The sequence below is a fragment of the Manis javanica genome, chromosome 7 (genome assembly GCF_040802235.1).
Source record: "Manis javanica isolate MJ-LG chromosome 7, MJ_LKY, whole genome shotgun sequence".
NCBI classification, from domain to species: Eukaryota; Metazoa; Chordata; class Mammalia; order Pholidota; family Manidae; genus Manis; species Manis javanica.
Genome location: NC_133162.1, coordinates 124,913,721 through 124,936,618, shown reverse-complemented (window position 1 = coordinate 124,936,618; position 22,898 = coordinate 124,913,721). Strand labels below are relative to the sequence as shown.

Here is a 22,898-nt window from a genome sequence, read left to right as displayed (position 1 = left end):
TCATTTAACACCATAATTGACTGAAATAAGTAGTTAAAAACAGGATTAGAAAAAAATCCAGTCCGTCAGGATCTGGACAATGATTTTAATGTAAAATGTTTAGTTTCACAAATGAATGCTTATCTAAGAGATGTTAACTCAGAGGGTGGTAATGCAGATGAACACAACTTTAAGGAGCCAGATTGTTTTAAAACAGAGCCAAATATATTAAAGAGTATTAACTCATCACATCTCACAATTTTATCTGATGACATTTTCCTGGCCTGTTTCCCCTAAAAGTGTGTTTTTTTCTCCATGCCATGATTGCTCTTCAAGAGTGAAGATCTGTTCAGTGAATATATGCCTGCTCTAATAACCAAAGTACCACTGCATTCTCAGATTCCACCAAGAATCTGTAGTGTGTATTTCCAAGAAATAGTACACCAAATGTGAAACACTGAATAGAGAATAATTCTATGATTAGCAGAATATTCCTTACAGGATAATAAATGCCTAATTAAAAGAACCTCTCTCACTTATTAATCTTTACTTCCTACAGTTGTTCTCTAGCTATATAATATTAACTATACTATATTAAAAGGCATTGCTTTTCTGTGCGAGAATAAACTTAACTTCATTGAAATAATTGGACCTATTTAAAAGTACTGAAATTTATTGTGCCGAATCAAGATGAAGATGCTCCTTTAGAATTGATGTTACTGAACTCTGCTGTGGGTATTTGTGGATATTGGCCCTATCATAAAGGTCTTCAACATTTCCTTATCATCTTTTCAATATTTATAAGAATGGCAGTGCTGTCCCCTCTTATATTCCTGACACTGGGAATTGTGATTTATTTTATTTTACCTTGATCAGTCTAGCTGGAGGTTGATCAATTTTATTCTATTTATTTAAAAATTATCATAATTTTTATTTATTATAAAGTCTATGGTAATATGATGGTAAACAATGATCAACAATAGACATTTGGACAGCATTGATTTTATGCTATATACAGAATACATAGTCTCTAAAACATTTTTACTTACAATAACTCATCGAATCTGTATACCCACCTTACTGTGACTATTTTTATATATTTTTATTGATGTATAGTTGATATACAATATTATGTTAGTTTCAAGCATACAACATAGTGATTCAGCAGTTATCTATATTATTGAATGCTGACCTCAGCTAGTGTAGTTACTATGTGTCAACACAGAAAGATGTTACAGAACTACTGACTATATTCTCTATGCTGTACTTTCAGCGCTGTGACTAATCTATATTATGATTGAGATTTTGTGTCTCTTTATCCCCTTCACCTATTTCAAACACCCACCCAGACCCCTCCCCCATGGTAACCACCAGTCCCTTCTCAGTATCTATGAGTCTATTGTTTTGTTCACTTCCTTTGTTTTTAGATTCCACATATAAGTGAAATCATAAGAGACTTGTCTTTCTTTACCTGGCTTATTTCACTTAGCATAATACCTACCAGGTTTATCATGTTGCAAATGGCAGTATTTCAATTCTTTTTTATGGATGAGTAATATTCCATGGTATATATATATATATATATATATGTACCACTTCTTTATCCACTCAGCTATTGATGGACACTTTGGTTGCTTCCATATCTTGTCTATTGTAAATAATGCAGCAATAAACATAGGGGTGCCTATGTCTTTTTGAATCAGAGATTTTGTTTTCTTCAGGCAAATTCCTGAAAGTGGGATTCCTGGGTCATTTAGTCATGTTTTGAGGAACCTCCATATGCTTTCCACAGTGGCTACACCAATTTACATTCCCACCAACAGTGTAGGAGGGTTCCCTTTTCTCCATGTCTTTGCCAACTCTTGTTATTTCTTTCAAATAGCTTTGGGTTTTATTGATTTTCTCTGTTCTTCCCTCATCCCCCCAATTGTTTTCTGCTCTTATCTTCACTATTTCCTTCCTCTACTTACTTTGAGTTTAATTTGATACTTTTAATTCTAGCTGGTACATTAGATCAAGAGTTGCCAATTTTTTCTTAAAAATTCAGATAGTATGTATTTTAGACTTGAGGTTCATGCAGTCTGTTACAGCTACTTGATTCTGCCTTGTAGTACAAAAGCAATATAGATCAATGCATAAGCAAATAGGTGTTAATGTGTTTCAGTACAATTTTATTTAAAAATGGGCTAGCAAATGGACTGTAGTTTGGTGACCCTTTCATGAATCATTCACTTAAGACCTTTCTTTTCTAATACAAGCATTTAGAGCTCTAAGCTTCCTCCTAGGCAACTGTTTTAGTCCATGCATTAAGTTGTGCTATGTTGTGTTTCTATTTTCATTGAGTTAAAAATATTTTCTAGTTTTCTTCAGAATTTTTCTGGGACTTGTGGGTTATTTAGATGTCTTTTGTTTATCTTCCAAATACTTGGGTAATTTCCAGATTGCTTTTGTTAGATTTCTAATTTCAATCCACTGTGGGTAGGGGTATTGTTGGTGGTGAAAGAACATAATCTTTGATTTTAGTGTTTTGAATTAATTTTTACTTGTTTTAGAGTTTACCATGTGTTTGACCTATGGAATGTCAAGTACCAGGTGTACTTGAAAATAATAGGTATTCTGCTGTAATTGGGTAGAGTGTTCCATAAATGTTATTTATGTCAAGTTCCTTGACAATGTTATTAAAGTCTTTCATATCTTTACTGATTTTCTGTCTTTTTATTTTACTAGTTACTCAGGATTGTTGACATCTTCAATTTAAATGTGAATTTGTCTACTTCATTTTTAGTTTTTCCAATTTTTGCTTCATGTATTTGAAAACTTTGTTAATGGGTACATATACATTATCATTACTGTGTTGCATATTTATCATTAGGAAACCTCCTGTTTTATCCCTGGTATTATTTATGATTATGACATGTACCTCTTTATCCCTAGTAATATTCTTTGCTTTAAAGTCTACCAATATTAATATGGTCAACCCTGCTTTCTTTTACTTAATATGTGCATATCTCCTTTTTTACTATTAAAATAGTTGCTCTAGCTTTCTGGTGCTGCGTGCTTGTATATCATAGATCCTTTTATCGTGAACTGTTATAATCCTTATTATGATCCCGTCCTCTTATTATACTTATATGGGTATATATGTATACTTGTGTACTTATATATGAATACATTTATATGTACATATAAACTTACATGTACACATATATATTTATTTAAATTATTTTTTTTTGGAGAGAGCATGTGGTTGGCTCCTGCTTTTTTATCCAGTCTTACATACTTGTCTTTTAACTGGAGCATTTAGACTATATGCATTTAAGGTATTTATCAATATGGTTGAGTTTAAATTTGTCATCTTGTTTTTATGTTTCTCCTTTTATTTATTTTTTGCCTTTGTTCAGTTTAACTGACTGAATGTTAGTATTCTATATTCTACTATTAGTTTATAAGCTACCTCTGTTCTATTTTTAGTGATTGCTGCAAGATTTATAATATCTATCTTTAAATTATCATAGTTTCGTTAAGAACCTTTCTATTATATTCTTCCATTTGCGTAGTTGTCCTTTATGCTGTTAATCTCATATGTTTTACTTCACTTCTAAACATTTTATAAACCTTGAAACAAATAGTTATTATTTTGACTTTAGATGCTTAACTACCTTTAAGTGAATTAAAAAATTAATGTAGTATTTTTCACTTACCCACATATTTATCATGTCCATTCATTGCTCTTCATTACTTTGTGTAGATCTGAATTTACTTCTGGTGTCATTTTCCTGCAGCCCGAAGAACTTCTTTCAACATTTCTTGTAGTTCTTATGGCAATGAATTCTAATCCATTTTTGTTTACTGGAAAAGTTTTTATTTCATTTTCATTTTTCTGTAAAATTTTATTATTAAACTTCATATAACAGGAAGAATTTTAAAGTTATCACCTATATGTCCACTAACTAGATTATACATTATACTTGCTTTATCATATATATATATATATGTGTGTGTGTGTGTGTGTATCCATTTATCTATCCCTGTTCATTAATACATATTATTATTGATGCACTTCTAAATAAATTACAAATACCAGTATGCTACCTTCTAAATACTTCATCAAGCATATTATTACATGAATTCAATTATCTGCTAACATTTTTCTTTTTTGATGAAACATTTACGCATATGACATTTACATTTTATTTTTGCACTCACGAGTTTTGAAAAATGCATTCACTTAGTCTTTGTGAACATATTAATGATCAATATCACCACAATGAGTATCCTTATGTGCTTTCCAGTCATTCTTCAATGCTGTACCCCCGAAGTCATCTGCTGTTATTTTTCCACCATACATAGTTTTGGCTGTTGAGTGCATTTTTTTGTAAATGCGATTTAGGTATATTTGTTGATATTGTTGTTCACATCATCTGTATATTTACTGACAGGGGTGTGTTAAAAATATCTAACTGTACTTGTGGATTTCTCTTCTTCTCCTTCAGTTCTGTAATTTTTTTCATGTGTTTTGAAACTCTCATATTAGGTACACACCCATTTACAGTTGCCATGTCTTCCTGATGCAATGACTATTTATTATGAAATGTTCCTCTTGATTTCATAAATACTCTTAGTCTTGAAGTCTGCTCTAATATCAGTATAGTTCTGTCAACTTTCTTATACTTTATATTTGCATGTATATTTTCCCCATCCTTTTACTTATAACCTCCGTGTCTTTATATTGGAAGTGCATCCTTTATACATAGCATATAGTTGGTTCTTGTTTTTATCCTTAATCTATATGACAATATCTCCCTTTAATTCGAGTGGTTACACCATTAACATTTAGTGTAGTTGTTGGTATGGATTTAAGCCTTTGTCTTGCTATTTGTCTCTTTTCTTATTGTTCCTTTGTTTCTCCCTTTTTGTTTTCTTTTCAGCTAGTCACTTTTTTTAGTATTCCAATTTATTTCTATTACTGATTTCTTAACTCTCTTTTAATTGTTATTATTTTTTTAGTGGTTGCTGTAGAGCAAAATGTATTCTTTCTTAAGTTAATGTTCATTTTGAATCAATAGTGTACTATTTCTTCCTTCACTCTTTACACCTGACACTTCATCCTTCCTATTTACATCCTTCTTTATCCTGCGACACCTTCCACTTTAGTGTAAAGACCTTACCATATTATGATTACATTTACCAATAATATAATTATATTGACATTAATGAAGAATTGTGAGATACACAACTAATTGAGAAAAAATCTTACTATGGGATAGGGCATTCAATACAAACTGATTTAGATATGCTGCAGATGTGGGAAGTATACAGGGAATTTAAAATTACTGATTAAAAGCTGTAGTGGACAATGTGGAAAAAATGCATGAAGAGATGTGGCATTTTAGCAAAAAGAGCATAAGAAAATGTCAAATGGAAATGCCAGCTATGAAAACATGTGAAAAGGAATGTTCTTGATGTTCTCATCTGATTCAATACAACCAAAGAAAGAAACATGAACTTGAAGATGGATCAGTAGAAATTATATTGTAATTCTGCAATTATACTGTTATAAAGTCAATACATTAAAGTGGGAGCTGTCAGAAGGCAAAAAGGGAATAGCAAAAAGAACCAAAACAGAGCATTTAAGTGGTGTGAGATAATCAAATGACATATGTATAATTGAATCCTAGATGGAAAAGAGATGGGGATAGAATAAATATCTGAAGAGATACTGGTGAATAATTTCCCAAATAAAATGAAAGACATCAAATCACCAATCACAGGGCTCAGGAAGCCCATGCATGATAACACCTCTCCTTCCAAACTGCACACCATAAACACATGTATAAATTGATGAGATTCAAAGATAAAGAGTAAATCTTGAAGGCAGCCCAAACAGACCTATTACATACAGAGGAACAAAATTAAGACTTACAGCAGACTTCTCATCAGAAACTATGCAAAACAAAAAATAATGAATTGACAACTTTAAGTGCAGAAAGCTTGAAACTGTAAAACTCAGTCTTACATTCCACATAAAGTTATCTATATTTTTGTACAAATAAAAACTGTGAGAATTCATTGCTCCTAGATTTTCCCTGTAGAAATGTTAAAGGGAATTTTTCAGATAGAATGCATGTGATATCAGAGTGATGTGCACAGAGAAATAAAGATCTCTGGAAGTGGCTGAAATGAAGATAAATATACATTATATTTTTCCTCAACTGTAATAATTCTAAAAGACCATTGACTATCTAAAGCAAAAATAGTAGCAATGCTCTTTGAGATTATAGCATATGCATAGATAGAATGTATGACAGACTTAGCACAAAGGATGGGAAGGAGGAATTGGGAGCATGCAATTGTTAAGTTTCTTATATTACATATGAAGTATTATAGTATTATTTGACAGTATACTGTGATTAACTAAAGAATCATATTTTACAATTAAGGGCAACCCCTAAAATATTAAAAGTATAAATTAAAATACTAAGGTATAAATAAAGACCCAACAATGTATATAAAATGAAATAAAAATATTCAATTAACCTAAAAATATGCTAAAATGGTAAAGACATCAAGCACAGATGGAACAAATAGACTGCAACTAACAAAATGGTAGATTTTACTTCAACCATATTAAAATTACATTAAATATAGGTGATTTAAATATAGCACTTACAAAACTGAGATTATCAGATCAGGTAAAAAAAAGCAGTACCTAACTATATGCTGGCTATAGGAAACTCACTTATCAATATAAGAAATGTACTTTAACTATAAAGACACAAATAGATTAAAAGTAAAAGTATAAGAAAAGTTTTACCGTGAAAACACTAATCATAAGCAAGCTGGAGTAGCAATCCTAATAACAGAAAAAGTAGACTTTGGAAAATAAAATGTTGTAAGTAATATAGCATAATGATAAAGGAATCACTTCACCAAAAAGATATAATAATCTTAAGTATACAGAGGTTTGAAATGCATGAAACAATTGATACAGAACTGAAAAGAGAAACAGGTAAGTCTATAATTATATTGTGAGTCTTCAGCTCTCCTCTCTAAAAAGGTAATAGAACTAGCAAGTTCTAGTTCAGGTTCAAAGTTGCAGAATACAATTAATTCAAAAGAATCAATTGTATTTTTATATAGTAACAATGAAAAATTAGGAATTGGAAAATAAATGAGCCATTTACAATAGTACCTAAAAATCCACAAAAAGACTTATGTAAAAATCTAACAATATATGTAGAAAATATGTATGCTGTAAACTATAAAGCACAGTTGAAAGGATTTTTCTAGAAGACTTAAGTAAGTGGAATGGTATGCTGTGGTCACAGACTCAAAGGCTCAATACTGTTAATATGTCATTTGTCTCCCAGTCGGTCTATAGATTCAGTGTAATCCCAATCACTATTCAAATTCCAGCTGGGATTTTTGCAGAATTCACCAAGGTGGTTTTAAAATTTATATGGGAAGGCAAAGGAACTAGAATAACCAAATCAATCTTGAAAAATAACAGTTATACTCACAGTAACTGATTTGAAGCCTTATAAATCTATAATAATTAAGACAGTGTGTCGTTGGCAAAAGGAGAGGCACATTGATTAAGGGAATAGAATATAGAAACCAGAAATCAATCCATACATATATGGTTAATTGATTTTTTTTTTTACAAAGGTATGAAGGCAATTCAGTGGAGAAATGGTAGTTATTTTTCAACAAATGATGCTGGAGTGGACATCCAGAGGCCAATGAAAGACAGGAAGGGAGGGAGGGAGGGAGGAAAGGAAGAAAGAAAAAAGAGAAGAGAAAGAAAATAACAAGAAAGAACCTCAAAACATGCCTTGCATGTCTACAAGTGTTAGAATGGACCATAAACCTTTTAGAAAATTTGAAGCTTTAAAAACTTCTAAATGGAAACATAGAATAAAACCTTTTTATGTTGGGTTAAACGACATTTCTAAATGAGAGCACCAAAAGCATAATCCATAAAAGATGATATTGACCAATTGGACTTCAAAATTAAAAATGTCCATTTCTTGCAAGATTCTGTTAAGAGAATGAAAAGACAAGCCACAGGCTGGGAGATAATATTTGCAAGATACATGTTTGATAGAGCACTTGAATCAGCATATACCAAGAATTCTCAAGACTCAATAATAAGGAAATAACCAACTCAATAAGAAGTGGGTGAAAGATTCAAAAGGATATAAAGAAGGTACACAAATGGAAGTAATCACACCAAAAATGTTGTTTCATTAGTCATCGAGGAAATGCTTACTGAATAGATATGCCCCTGCTTATCTATTTGAATGGCTGAAAGGAACAAACAAAAAACGAAGATGACATGCCACGTGCTGGCAGGAATGCCAACTGAACTCTCATGCTTTACTGGTGGGGAGGTAAAATGGGTAACCACTTTAGAAAACACTTTGGCACTTTTTATATAAAGTTAAACATATACTTTATGTAAAACATAATAATCTCACTCCTAGATCTTTCACAAAAAGAAATGACACTTATTTCACCTAAGCATCTACATATTAGTTTTCATTACAGGTTTATTCCTAATCAAAAACTGGGAACAGAAAAAATGAATGTCCTTTAGTGAATGGATAAACAAACTGCTGTACATTCATTCAGTGAACTACTGATGTATGCAACAACATGAATGAATCTCAAATATCTTACGGAAATGAAGAAGCCATGGTAAAAGCTACATTCATTTGACATTCTGGAGTAGGGACAGAAAACATCATTGCTGGCTAGGGACTGGGATGGTGGGAAGGGTTCTAAGAGAGTGGGGGGTGGGCAGGGTGATTGAACTTGTCAAAACTCATAAAACTGTACAATAGGAAGGACGGATGTTGCTGCATATAAATATCTCAGTAAACTGACCCACCTCCCCAAATTGGAGGGCATGTATGTGAACTAAGTCTTCTATAAATCAACAAGTCAGCAGATGTTTTAAGTTGGCTAGTCAAGAACGACTGATATTTTTAGTTAATGTCCTAACGAACAGTACCAAAAATAGTTAAAAGCACCTCTGGGAGGTGAGACTGGTGATATGTGGGTCACTAGGCAGATGCTTCTCATTTTAGTTCTTCCTATACTTTGTTTTTTAAACCATGTGCATTTACAGCATTGATGAAAAAACAAAAATATTTAAAAATCACAAATAATTGATTTGCTTTTGTTGTGTAACTTATGTAAATAAGGGATTTCTGTTAAAATTGTTTTGTGTTATCATCTAGTTTATAAAATGGCATAAAGTAGATAGAAATGAAATTAAATTAGGGTAACTTAGGCTATATTTGATTCCTAATGGAGTAGTGATTTCTTCTCTTAACAAAGGAAATTGCAACTGAGGGACATTATCTATGTATAACTAAAGTATAACTAAAGCTCATTGTAAATGCAGCACATTACTCACCTGCTCCTTTCGGAGAAAGCATTTGGTTCAATTTGAAAGGTCATTTATCACCTACAAGGGAGCAATTATGGGCTGCTTAGACTCTTTTTGTTGGTTTACTATAGCATTAAGTTTACTTATGGAGAATTTTGCTTGCCTATGCAGTCCATACACAGGCTCATTAAGGCATTAACAAGCCTTATTTTGCTGAGTCAGGTTAGAGGTACCCCTTGTTCTGTACGGTGTCCTGCACACAGTGGGCGGTCAGTGTTTTTCTCATCGTCTTCTACGCAGTCGGGGAAGGCTACTATGCCTGACCTATTTTGACCCTGTTCCAAGAAGAATTGAAAGATGAGGGGAACGTTATGGAAAGTTCATCAGGCTAGGCTCGTCTGTTGGTTTATGTCCCAGAGATCAGGTTAGTTTCCAGTATAGAGTGGGAGGCATTCTGTGATAATCTCATACTGGAATCTTCAGGGACAGCCCTGCTTCCAAATATCCTAGCCTATTTTTAGACAGTGAATTCCAATTTTTGGTCTTAAAAATGGAGTTGCTGTAAGCTATGGGGTAAGATGGCAGTGCACATGTGTTTGTTCACCGGACTCCTCCATCAGCGTTATTTTAAAGTCCTATGCCAAAGAGATGACTGAAGATATTTTTATGCTATCCTCAGTGACTCTTTGTGAATATAATATTTCTATTCATTCACAAGAAATGACTTTAACAAAATAATTTGTTGTTAGTTTCTGATTTTAGCATTAATATATGTTCATTATAGGAAATTAGAGGAAAGTGTTGTAAAATCATCTTCAGTTTTATACCTAAGAGATAACCATTATTAATATTTTGATGCATTTCCTTCTACTCTATTTCTCTGTACTTACATGTAAATTGAGATCATAACCTATGTTATTTTATGATTCTTTTCATTTAATATTTACAGTATGCAATTTCCATCTTAATTAAATATTATTACAAACAGTATCATATATACTGTCAAAATTTACTTAAACATTTTGATTTGGGGAGATTTCGTTTATTTCCATTTTTTACTTTTGTGAATAAAACTCCAAAATGGAAATTTTAAATAAAATGTTCCCCTGAATTTTTCATATAAAGGAAGTGGAACTACAACTCATATTTTTTAGGACTCTTGAGACAAATACTTCAGGTTGTAATCCCAGAAGTTTGTACCAAGTGATACTCCACGAACTGTGAATAAAGATAAAATTTCATTGATCACCCCTTGCCATTTCTGGGTGTTATAATTTACAAAATTATTTCCAACTTGGTAACTGGAAATAATGTCTTTGTATTAATTTTCCGTTTTTAATCTTAATGAGGTTAAAACTTTTCATGTTTATTCACAGTTTTGCTGTCTCTGTTCATCTACTTTGTTCAGTTTTCTATTGACATATTTGCATTTCCTAAATTTATTTGTCAGACTCAAGGAATAATTGGTCGAGAAGGGAAAAAATTAATGTGGTAACTCATATGAGAATTAATGTTCTAGATACTGCTCCTCTTTGATCATGCTCAGATGCCCAAGTGTTATTGTTTTTTTAAAGAAAAAACAAAAATGTCTGTTTTGCTTTAGAGGTTCTGATTTACCACCTTAATGTGGCAGTGTCACTACTAAAGAAAAAGTTAAACAGAGCCAGAGAGGGTTGTCAGAAACACTGGAAGATATTTTTAAGGAGTGTGGTTTGGGCCTTGAATGTTCAGTTCTGAACAGCTCATAACCTGTAATAGTAGGAGCTTAATTTTTAGTTATTTTTTTAACATCTGCTGTATGTCCAATGTTTTGTCTAAAATATCTCTTAATCACATACAAACTCTGTGAGACAGGAATATTATCTCTGCTTCACCAGTGATTAGCAGCTAGGGCGGTGGTGTAACTTCACATGTCGGTCTAACACGGCTCAGGATTTCAACTACAGATGGGGTGTGTTCCGAAGCACAGCATCCTCGCACTACTACACCTGCTGAACTCCAACAATATTAAACTCAAATGAACAGAACTATGAGCATTAGGTTTTTGGTTATTTCTTTACTGTAGTTTTTTTGTTTTGTATTATTTTGTATGCTGGCTTATCACAAGTCAAGCAGCAAAACTCACTTTTATGTCTTGAAATAAAATAGCTGCTATTAAAAGAGCAGTTATTTTGTTTAATAATGCTTTGATAAACAAGGAAAATGTAATTCCAGGGAAAGCCATGTAACCCACCTTCTAAAGCAGCTATGTTAATCTTACAAGACTGAGAATTATATATTTAAAAAAAAAATCATAGATAAAAATTTTGTCCCCACTCCACAGCTGCCACTCCCACCCATCTAGTTTGCATAGAAAAGCAGGGGATGTTGTCCTTTTTATGCCTGTAGCTCAATATGAAGTCTTCATATTATCCGGCCTAACCTTTGAGCCTTGGGGTCCACGCTGGAAAGAGGCCCAGCTGGAATCAGCCTTAAAAACTTTCCTTCTAAACCACTTGCCCTCCTCTTCCCCTTTCAACTCTTCACTTACCGCTCTATTTTTAGTTAGATCAGCTTCTTACTTTGGGTAGTTTTCTTTTATTTCTAGATTGAGAATTATCTATTCCTTACCGTATCTGATCATATAAATGCAGAACTGTGGATCATGATAGAAATTTCTGACAAGTGAACCCCTGAGAACTCTTGAGGACTTTAACTTTTCAATTTTCTTCTCTATTTTCCTTCTATACTTGCGACATTTTTGCCTCTTTTTCCATGTGCATATTCTTTTAGCCCTGTTTGACTGTTACTATGGTCTCTTTTCTTTACTGGTTAGTTTTAATGGCCTCCTTTGAACAAGTCAGAGCTTCCTTAGCTTTTAAAACCTTGTGTCCTTCACTGACTTTGTATTTTATCCCATCTTTCCCAAATAGATTGACTCAATCATGCGATCCTCTTCTCCTTTTGTCACCAGATTTTCTGTGATCCTCTCGTATTTGGTTTCTATCTTCTCTATTGCCTGGGGATTGAAAACTCAAAACCTGACTAATTTGACTTAATGGACATTGAAAGTATGAACACAGATTATTTACTTCAGTCTTGAAGAGACTGATAGAATCTTTGCTTCAACAGTTTTCTTTGTGAACTATGATCTAGGACAACATCTTCTTTGTTCTCTGGTATGTAGTTGCTCATGTTGCTCCTTCTGTTACTGCATGGTGGCCTCTGATGCATTCATTTTTTAGGGTCATAGAACTTTACCACAACAATTAGAGATCACCTAATTGAATTCTTTCTTGCATAGATCAGTTTGAGGGCACAGATACCTTAAAGGCTACATTAATAGAGCTAGGATTAGAATCCCAGCTCTCCTAATTTGGACCCTAAGTGCACCAGACTGAATCAGAACTCCTGCCCTATTCTTTTCTTTACACAGGTTCATCTCTCTATGCAACAGAATAGCAATCTCTGCTTATCATTACAAGATGTTGCTGGAAATTGTATCCTTCGGAAGCTGGTTACAATTTCCCATGCAAACCATATTAAAATTATATGGAGTGTTCCCGATCAAGAGTTTATATCATCAAGTAAATCATAGGTTTGAGAAGCAATATATTGAACACAGGTCTCTAATAAATCAAAAAGTGTCTGTTATCCCCCAAGTCCTGTAAAATAGATCTAAATGTTCAGGTTGATCAAATACAGTGTTAAGATCTGTGCCCCAGTATGGGTGCAAGCATTGCAAGATGAATTTCTGGCAGGTGATCATTTTCCTACCATGAGCTCACTGAGTTGAGCTCAGAAGGCCCAACCGTTCCCTAAGCAAGGAAGTCCCTTGTTAGGAAGACAACTAATCTGTCACTACTAGCTTACTTTGTGGCTATTATTTTTCAGCTTTTTTGAGTTTTCCAGAATATCCACACTGAGTTAAAAATAGCACTGGGGAAGATGGCTATTTCCAGTTTAGAACCTTCCTCTGTGGATTGTGGCCACTGATTGTGAATAAAACAAAATACAAGAATGGTGGGACAGAAAGTTCTACTTTCTGATGCAGTCAGTGCCCAGAGTAAGTTTGTATCAGAAAAGACAAAATATGTAACATTATAAAATACACTTATGTAGTTCAACATTTGCAATGTTTAAAAGATATTTTTGATCTTGGTAAACATTCAGCTCTGAGATTTATGTACTTCCTTCCTTGGTCAGTATTATAAGAATAATTTCTTTCTTGAAATGATGGCAATAGAAGGTGCTTTTTTCTTTTTCCTCTCATCGTTCTTCCTTGGGGAAGGAAAAATGTAATTTGACTGTTGTTTGAGCATCAGAATTAATCTTGAAATTTAACTGGCCAGTGTAATCCCCAAATCTAGTAACCACTGTTACCAAGTATGATTTTTATGTGACTACTAACATAACAGCTCCATGGCCACTAAGACCAAAATAACAGGCAAATTGCAACAAGTACGTAGGGCTTAATTATCAGTTTTTCTTCTTATAACCTGGAAAGGCTTCACTAGCAATGTTTGGAAAGCTGGAATTTTTGGTGCAAACAAGAGAGACCTAGGAATAAATTCAGACCTAGGAAGCAGTGGCTTTAAAGCCATTCTCCCAGGCAAAAGTGGTGATATTCAAGGGGGCTGGAAAGCAGAGGGCCACTTTCCCAATAAAAAAGCTCATTCTCCACCACACTGATCTGTTTCCAAACAAGCTATGCATTTTATTTCACAATCTCAAATAACAGATAACTAAGGGTATGATATTATCATGTTTATTTTAAAGAGACACAGCTTTTAAAAATGCTACCCTAGAGTTGAGGTCTTCCTGTAATAAGTAGCCTGCAGCCTGTGTGGTTAGATGGTACCTGGGTGCATGGAGAAAGTATTCAGGGGGTGAAGCCTGCCAGGGGCTAATGGAGTCCAGCCTTCACTCATGCCAATGGTGACCCAAGGAAAGGCCTGAAAACTGACCAAAGAGGAGGCAGAAGGCCCAGGGCCCCTGGGGGAAGGCACTGAACCCCAACCTGCAATTCAGCATGGTGGTCAAAACTTCTCTGGTGGCAGCAGGAACCCATTGGCAAAGTGGGAGCAGGCCAGTGCCCATACATTTCAGTGCCTCAATGGGAGACATTGCCTCACTGCTTGGTGGGTGAGGACTATGATGGCTCCTCCATGCTGGTGAGGGTTGGCTGGAGGGTTTTTGACGACTGCTGAGAGGGTGAGGTGGGATTGGTACTCTGAATGGAGGAGGGAAGGGGGCTGAGGCTGAGGATGGTGCAGAACAATTGTGTTCCTCAAGACTCGCCTAAAAGATACCTTCCCTGCCTGTGTCTGTCCCAGCCGCAGCCCCCATGTCCCAGAACACAACGCGCACATCCCTGATGCATTGTACCACATTAACATAATGCCCTTGAACTCTACAGTTCTTTCAGGGAAAGGTCTTTTCTCTTTCTTACCTCCTTCTCTTTCTGAGCTCTTACATTGTACTTGACAGTTTGTAAATTCTTGGGAAGGCTAATTTTGTATGTCAATGTGTCTAGGTCATGACACAGAATACTTAGTCAAGCATCAATCTGGACGTTACTGTGAAGGTATTTTTGTACATGATAATAAGATTTATAAATCAGACTTTGAGGAAAGCAGATCACTGTCCATAATTGGCTGCCTCCTCAAAGCAGTTAAAGGCCTTAGGAGAACAAAACTGAGGTCTCCGGAAGAAGAGGGAATTCTGCCTCCAAACTGTCTTTAGACTTGAGTTGAAATAAACTCTTTTCTGGGTCTCCAGCCTGCCAGTGTACCCTGCAAATTTTGTAATTGTCACCCTGCACAATCCAGTGAGCCAATTCCTTAAAATAAATTCTCTCTCTCTGTTTACTTATATGAAATTATACACACACATGCACACACATCTATCCTATCGGTTCTGTTTCTCTGGAGTATACTAACTTACAACAATATTCTTTAAATAATGAATTAAAACATTTTTGCATGTGAGGAATTTACCAAAAGGTAATTTCTTATCACCTGCCAAAGAGATTTATGTGTTATCACATGCCACAATGAAATTCCATGTGAATTTAAGGGTTAAACATATAAAAACAAATCAGAAAATGGATGAGGGTTTGCCAAGCTTGGAGGCAACGGAGGAAAGTGTTAAGTCAAGGACAGATAGATACAATTTTCATCTATTACAGGATTTTAATGGGAACATCATTATGCATAGGTACGATGTAAAATATATGATGCATAGGTATATGTAAAACTCCATAGAGAGATAGTTAGAGAGGATGCTAACAATAGCCATTTTGGGGATATGGAATTAAGGGTGACTGATTTTACTTTCTTTCTTTATATTATGTGTATTCTTTTTGGCAAGGAGTAAATATTTTTTCAAAAAGAATGAAGATGGTACATAGGAAAAAAGCAAATAAATATGGAAGTGGGAGAAGTTATTTGTAATACATATGACAAAGGATGTCTGTCTTTACAAAGAGCTCTTTCAAATTGAATAGAAATTCACCAAAAAAGATAAATGACAAGGACAAAAATGTTTGAAAAAAAAAAACAACCTCAACCCCATTAGTAGGGAAATGCAAATTAAAATAAGATGCAACTTTCATCTATTGTAGTATTAAGGTTTTAGCAAGAATATCTAATGCTGACAAGTGTATGCAAAATTGGTACTTTCACCCAGGGCCAATGGAAATCTTAATAGGTACAGATTTTCTGGAAGGGTATTCGACAATGGCTAACAAGAAGATCTGATGTTGTAATACCACTTCTGGGATTCCAGCCTAGGAAATTAAATTTGGTTAAAGATTAGTCCATAAAGATATTCAACAGTGTCATGTAACTGCAAAAATTGGAACCAACCGAAATGCCTGAAAGTAAGTAAATGCTGCATACTGTTCACTTACTCAAATGATAGGTCTACAAATACCATTAAATGACTACAAAGAAGAGATTATAAAGCTCATGATATAATCCCAACAGAATAAAAAGCAGCACTTATAAATGAGTTTATAGGTAGAATTCACCTCTGAAAACCTCTGAAAATATACTACAATGAGAATAGTTATAGGATGTGAGTCTTTTTTATGTGTTTGGCTATTTTTCATTCTTCTGTACTTTGCAATTTTCTGCACTTTTTCATTTAATACTTGTTAGGTATTTATCACATGCCATACCTTATTCTACTTGTTGGGGATATCATCGTAGGTAGGACAGGAAAAGACCCCTGCCTTCATGGAGTTTCCATTCTATTGGGGCGGATACAGCCAATAAGCTAATTACAGATCTCAATAAATACCAGCTAGGATGGGGAGCTGCACATTTACCAAGTTTCATAATTTGTGGAGATTTCTCTGAGGTGTTGACATATGAGATGAAGCCAGAAGAATTCTGAGAGGAAGTATGTGACCGACAAAGGGAACAGGCATAGGGAAGGCCGTGAGGCGGGAAAGAACTCGTCATTTTGAACTATAAAGGGGAGATCGGTGTGTCTGGAGGGCTGAATTGTAAAAAAATGAGGTTCCATGTGTGGAAAGAACCTAGATCTACTAGTCTAGTAGGTTATAAAAACAATTGTGGACTTTATTTTATTCTAAATATAATCAGAATCTATTAAGCATTGCTCTTCTCTTAACTAGAAGGTGGCAATAAATTAAAAAATCCCAAGACTGAGGAACAGTTTGATGAGGAACTGTTTAAGCTGCCAGTGTAAGAACATAACTTCTCAAAGGAAGTAAGCATTGTATGGGAGTGTGGCAGAGGAAATGTGTGCTGTCATCAGGAACACTTTTTACGTTACCATGATGCTTGATGGGAGAACCCAAATCAGGTGCTTTTCTTCCTTCCGTGGCTACAGTCAAAGTCTAAAGTTAGTCAGAGGACTCCAGGGAGTGTCCTCCCTAAGGAAACAATTTAGCCTAAGAGATGCAACACGGCTCTCAGAAGCAGTCACTATGGAACTGCTACTCTGCCAGCCTACTGCCGACTCAAGCCTCCCATTCCAGAGGCAGGAAGGAAAAGGCTGGCCTCTCCCATCTCAGAATTCTGCCACATTTTCATCTTTCAAAGGGACATTTTAAGAGAATTCACACACATAATTTGGTCATCATGCTTGTAGATAAGGTTATGTCCTTTTATAGTCCATTTGTATTTGTACCATACTGTAGGAGCTTAAAGGCTAATGCTAATAACAGTATTTTTGGAAAAGCCCTTCTTTGAAAAGGAGGCCTTCCAGTTAATAACTATGCTGATATGCAAAAATGTTAAACTCATCATTTTTCCCTGTTAAAAAGTTTCAAAATTGCACTGAAAGCTTTATGACATTATGCCATCATATGTATTCTTACTGTATTCATTACAATTTTGAGGCTATAAGTAAATAAAGAACAAAATTCTAGCCAATTTTAAACTCTACTTTTTGTCAACCACTTAAACATTATTGGGAAATGTTTCTGTTTCTATTCAGCGGGATCAGATGGCTAAGATACGGTGTTCTTTTGAAAAGCTTTGGTCTGGTGTGTGCCATTTCTGTGACTGTGTATGTACTGTGGCTGAGGGATTAGCCAAAAGTCTGTAAGTCTAGCCTAACTCAGAGAGGCTGTGAACTTTCCCTTCATTTCCCCAAAATACCATTAGATTCTCATGTGACAAATGAGAAAAAGCATTAGATTCTCATGTGACAAATGTAGGATAAAAGAATCATCTTTAATATCAACAGGAGTTTTTGTGGAATTTTAAACCAGTAGGATGCTCTCAACCACTGAAATATCAGTGTGAATTTGAGAGTGCAGACCTATCCTTTGGGTGCTTTTATTTCTAACTTCTCTTTTATTATCACAGTGAGGATAACCCTAAAGTTTCTTCTACTGAGAACTGAGACATGAGCTCAGAGCAGCAGAGGGCTCTAAAATACTGGAGGGGTCTTTAGATATCGTGGAATCTACCTCCTTCTCAGACGTCAGGGGAGAGGCTGAGAAGGTAGTTTGTGGTAGAGGTGGGCTGAGACCTCAGATTTCACTTATCGCTGCCTTTGGACTGAGGACATTCAGAATGTCTAGTACTAAAATTTTTCAAAATGTGCTCTGTTCTTCCTAATTTGAACCTTCCATCTGGACGCAAGATGCAGGATAGATGCTGGATAGAATGTTTTCGGGTGGTTCCAGTCCTCGGGTATAAGGGAGAGACCCTCTTGAACAGGGAACACAATTGCCACTTGGCCCAAAGGAACGATTTTCCTTTGCCCTGGACGTATTCTCATATTTTTGGAGTTCTGGATTTTCTTGGATAAAACCTGACAAGTAGAATTATAAAAGTTGGATCTTTATGGAAAACTCCTTTGGCCAAAAACTTTACATTTATGTTACCCACATTTTACTAATGCTGCTTTCTTCCTCTGTTATATTTTTCCTTACCATTAAGAAGGGCAAATGTTTTGAAATGACCGCTTGACCGGAAAATAAAATTTTGAAAAGGAATTGGGAAGAAAGAGAGATCTTTGCTGGGTTTTTCTCTGACGCTGACTGATTTTCCTTCACATTCCCTGGTGCTAGTGGTCCGGCTCTTTTTGGTTGCTGAACTTTTTATGTTCAGCACACTGATAACCTTGAATTGTTCCCTTTTAATTCAGAAGCCTGCAAATGATGAAAAGATTACATATTCAGCAGGTCGAATTTGAGAGTTCTCTGAATTAAAAAAAAATGTGTTTAATAGCCTGCTCTAAAATTAAGGAAATGGAATCAACTTAGGTCTGGAAAAGAGGAAAGAGTATGTGTCAGAAATTTATGTAAGGCACCAGCCAATAGATATATTATCATATAGACCTAAGATGTAGGATACCAACTTATTAAAAATAATATTTGTGTAATTCAAAGCAACTAATATTTCCCAAACAAATATATGACTTTTGAAATAAGAATAGTACATGCATGCAAATCAATGAATTTAGGGTTTTTTTTTTGGTGTAGTCTATGGTTTTTACATTTCCAGACACCAGGGTGTGCTTGCTATCACACGTAACCATGGATGAAAATTTATTTTCTGGTTGATTAAGAATGTGCACATCCTTTGGTTTCATGTGGGTAACAGATGTCTTGGCTTTTACAGACTAATTGGCAAAAAGGTGGGGAAAGAGGGTAATTAAAGGGGTGGGAGGAGACACAAGAAAAGTGCAATCTTCCTTGTGGGGAAAAATCTAATAGACCTCCTTATTCCGGGTAATTACCTCTTTCTTCAACTTCATTTGCTGTCCCTTTCCATATGACTCAAGTACATTAAAATGGGAAAGTGTAAAATAAAGAAACATAAGGCCGGACTACTGTCTGCTAAAAAATGGATTTATCCTGCCATGGAATATTCTAGTATAATTGGCTCAATTTATATCAGTTTTTGCAAAAAAACAAAATATGAAAGCATAAGTCAAATCACTAAGGGCAACTTATGTTTTAATTGGCAGCACAAGGGTTTCTATGTTGAGGATGGTTGATATAAATATGGTTTAATTAAATAACAAATATGACCTTAGAGTGGATTGGTGGGATATGAAAAATGCAAGACTGAATATGTTCTCTGTTAGATATGTATCTTAGGTTCCTTTTAGTTTGCTCTTTGTTCTCTGTCAATGCTATGGTACTGCCAATCCACCTGGAATAAACGAGAACATTTAGCAGATGTTTGAAGCCATTATCATCAACAAATTCTTAATTATATCAGGGTTTTCTGGTGTGCAACATTTAAAAGTAAGATGGCATTTACTATGTCTTGACTACATTACCTAGGTGTTTATTATTCTACTGCTTGGTTCCTTTTATTTTAAACTGAAGGAAAGTTTTATAGATTGTTAATCATTCAATATCCACATTATTCCTTGATAAGAACTATTATGTAATTATTTTTACAAGCAGCTAACAGTGCTTTGAAGACAGAGTACCATGTTAGGTACTTCAAGGTTTATACCAAAAACAAAACAGACAACCTGAGAGGTAAGGTTCTTTATGCTAGCAGCAAGCCACCTGACGCTGACTTTTGTTTGACCACCTGTCTTCATAAAAAGTAAGTAGGGAGAATTTGTTTTAAAAATATCAACTGTGTCTCAATATGTAAGTAGGACAATACGGATCACAATCGCAATCGTCAAGTGGTAATTATTCATTTCTTTCTTGTGTATTAGCATTATATTTTATTCACAATTGCTAGAAACTGGTGAGGTGGGAAAATGGTTTCTGTACCTGTGTTCTTTTTTTTTAAATACCAGCCTTGGTAGGATAGAAGCAGCATCACTTGAGCAGTCTAATGACTGCCATGTTAGCTCAGTCACTGGATCTGGAGCCTCATGTCATTATTTATACAGTGGAGAGAGTGACAGTTAGCTCCCCCAGTTGCACGGGAAGTCATACAAAATGATGACACACATGAAGGTTGTTGAGTGCTTTCTGGTATCTTCACTCAGTGGATCCACAGTCCTCAGTGCCTTGGCCTGATTTCCAGACTGGACTTCTGTTGGAAATAGAATATCCAAGGAGACTCTGAGGAGGAGTCTAGAAACAAATGGTTTTGAGATTGTAAGTCAGGTGCATTATTCTTCCCAACTTCAGCTCCTTAAAATATGAGGATGAAGAATAACCATAGTGGAGCGAATTTCTTAATTGTCAAAGAGCTTTCCATGTTTTGTAATTATACAGTTTCATGAATTTTAAATTCAGAGTCCTAAAATGGTCGTAGTCTACAAGATTTTTGGACCCATGGCCCCCACCCTAGTTCATTTCCCATTTTCAGAGGATGGTACTGAGACTCTGCAAGTTTAAGTATCTTCTCCAAAGTTAAGCAGCAAGTTACTGACAGAGCTAGACCTGGAACCTTTCTCTTTTCCTGAATTCTTTATCTGGACCATGGCCAGACTCCACCCTGCTGTGTGACTGTCTAGGATCTAACCTGAGCCATTAAAAGAAGAGAGCATTCAGTTCACTTGGAGAGCAGAAAGAGAAGCATTTCTTTGTAATGACTTTTAGATGGTCCGTGCACCCTCGTTCATTCAGCCCTTCCTTTTGTACATTACAAATGTATTTTGGTTATTTGCATAGGACAACTAGATTTATTTCTTCTGGTAGGAGAAGACATAGGCAGTAATGTTTACAATGCCTCCTATGTACCGGGCATTGTTCTAAGACTTGCATAGACTAACTTATTTATCCTCCACAACAGCACTTTAAGGAGGTATATTCTTCTTAAATCTTTCATATAAGGAAATGGAGGTAGAGAGGAGCTGAGCAATGGCCAAGATTAAAAGCTAGTATAACCAGGATGTGAAGGCCTTTGTCAGATTGGAAGATGCTAGAGAGGCGTTCCACGTCAGAGACATCTAGGTAGATGGCTCCTCAATGCATGTGCTCTCTCTTATGCAAAGAGTAACAAACTGTTTTTCAAACCACCTAGATTTTACCTATCTGCCAATCAGTGTAGATGATAAGGTTCTACTGAGGCACATCAATACCAGTAAGTCAGTATATTTGCCACAGAATCACCACTGGAATAAACAGAGGCAAGAGCTATTGTGCCTGGTTTAATGTTGATAAAAAATAATTTTTGTTTTCTGATTGTTATTTCACTTAACACATAGTAATAAAACTGTTTGCAGGGATGGTATTTTACTGGCCAAGAAGAATTATCAAAGGAGATAATTTCTGTTGATCAATATGTAATTTGTTCTTTCTTCTTACACACCCAGTTATATAGGAATATTATTCACATTTTTATATTGGTATTTGAGATTGAGTATAAAAATTATCATTTATGTATCAAATAGTTTACAGGTATAAAACCAGCTGCAATTTGAGTAATTAGCCATTTAAATGCTTTAATTTGAGTAAAAATGATTTTATGTCAAACTGTACATTCATATTATGGGGAGCAGTTATAATTTAACAAAAAGTTTATTAAAGTAATAATACAAACAGCTTACTCAGTAGTGTACTATTTTAAAACAAAGTAATTTAATAAAATTTGAATAAATTGCTCACAACCATTGGATTCTTCATGCGGACAAATATATTACATAAGAAGAGAGAAATACTGCACCACTTTGAACATGTGAGTTAATGTGTGTGAGGTGTGTGTGTGCAGTAAATGGAGGCTGTTGAGGAAACCTGTGCAGTGAGCAGATTAATTTAGTAAAGTCTAATTTTTAAAGTTTTATTGATATAGATATATAAAAATCTACTGTTCTGCTTTATGGAATAGATGTGTTAATTCAAGAAAATTGCCTGAAGGTCATGGTCTGTGTTCAAATGACTCATTCTAAGATGTATTCCTTGGTGAAGAGGGGGAGGTACAATCACTCATCAATGCCTTAAAGGTACTATGACAATAATAAAGGGTTAAAGTATCACAAAACATTACGTAAAGAAACACACTATTTTTTTATGTAAATATGTATATTAGGTTTGTGTTCAGCACATTCACCTAAAAGTTTAAAGGAAAAAAGGCACACTGGATGGTTTGGTTACATAGCTGCTGTAACCACACTTCAATGATCCACAAGTGAT

At 34.8% G+C, this 22,898-nt stretch overlaps 1 protein-coding gene across 9 annotated transcripts in view; it reads left to right on the top strand.

Annotated features, from left to right (window-relative positions):
• ACVR1C (activin A receptor type 1C) overlaps positions 1 to 22,898 on the top strand; it is a 114,520-nt gene that overhangs the window by 4,786 nt on the left and 86,836 nt on the right. The window contains exon 1 of one of the 9 annotated variants that reach the window (XM_073241487.1): positions 7,765 to 22,708. The exons of the other annotated variants lie outside the window; for them this stretch is intronic. The gene's annotated coding sequence lies outside the window, so the exon portion shown is untranslated. Of the gene's footprint in view, positions 1 to 7,764; positions 22,709 to 22,898 lie in introns of those variants that run through there. 9 annotated transcript variants of the gene reach the window in all.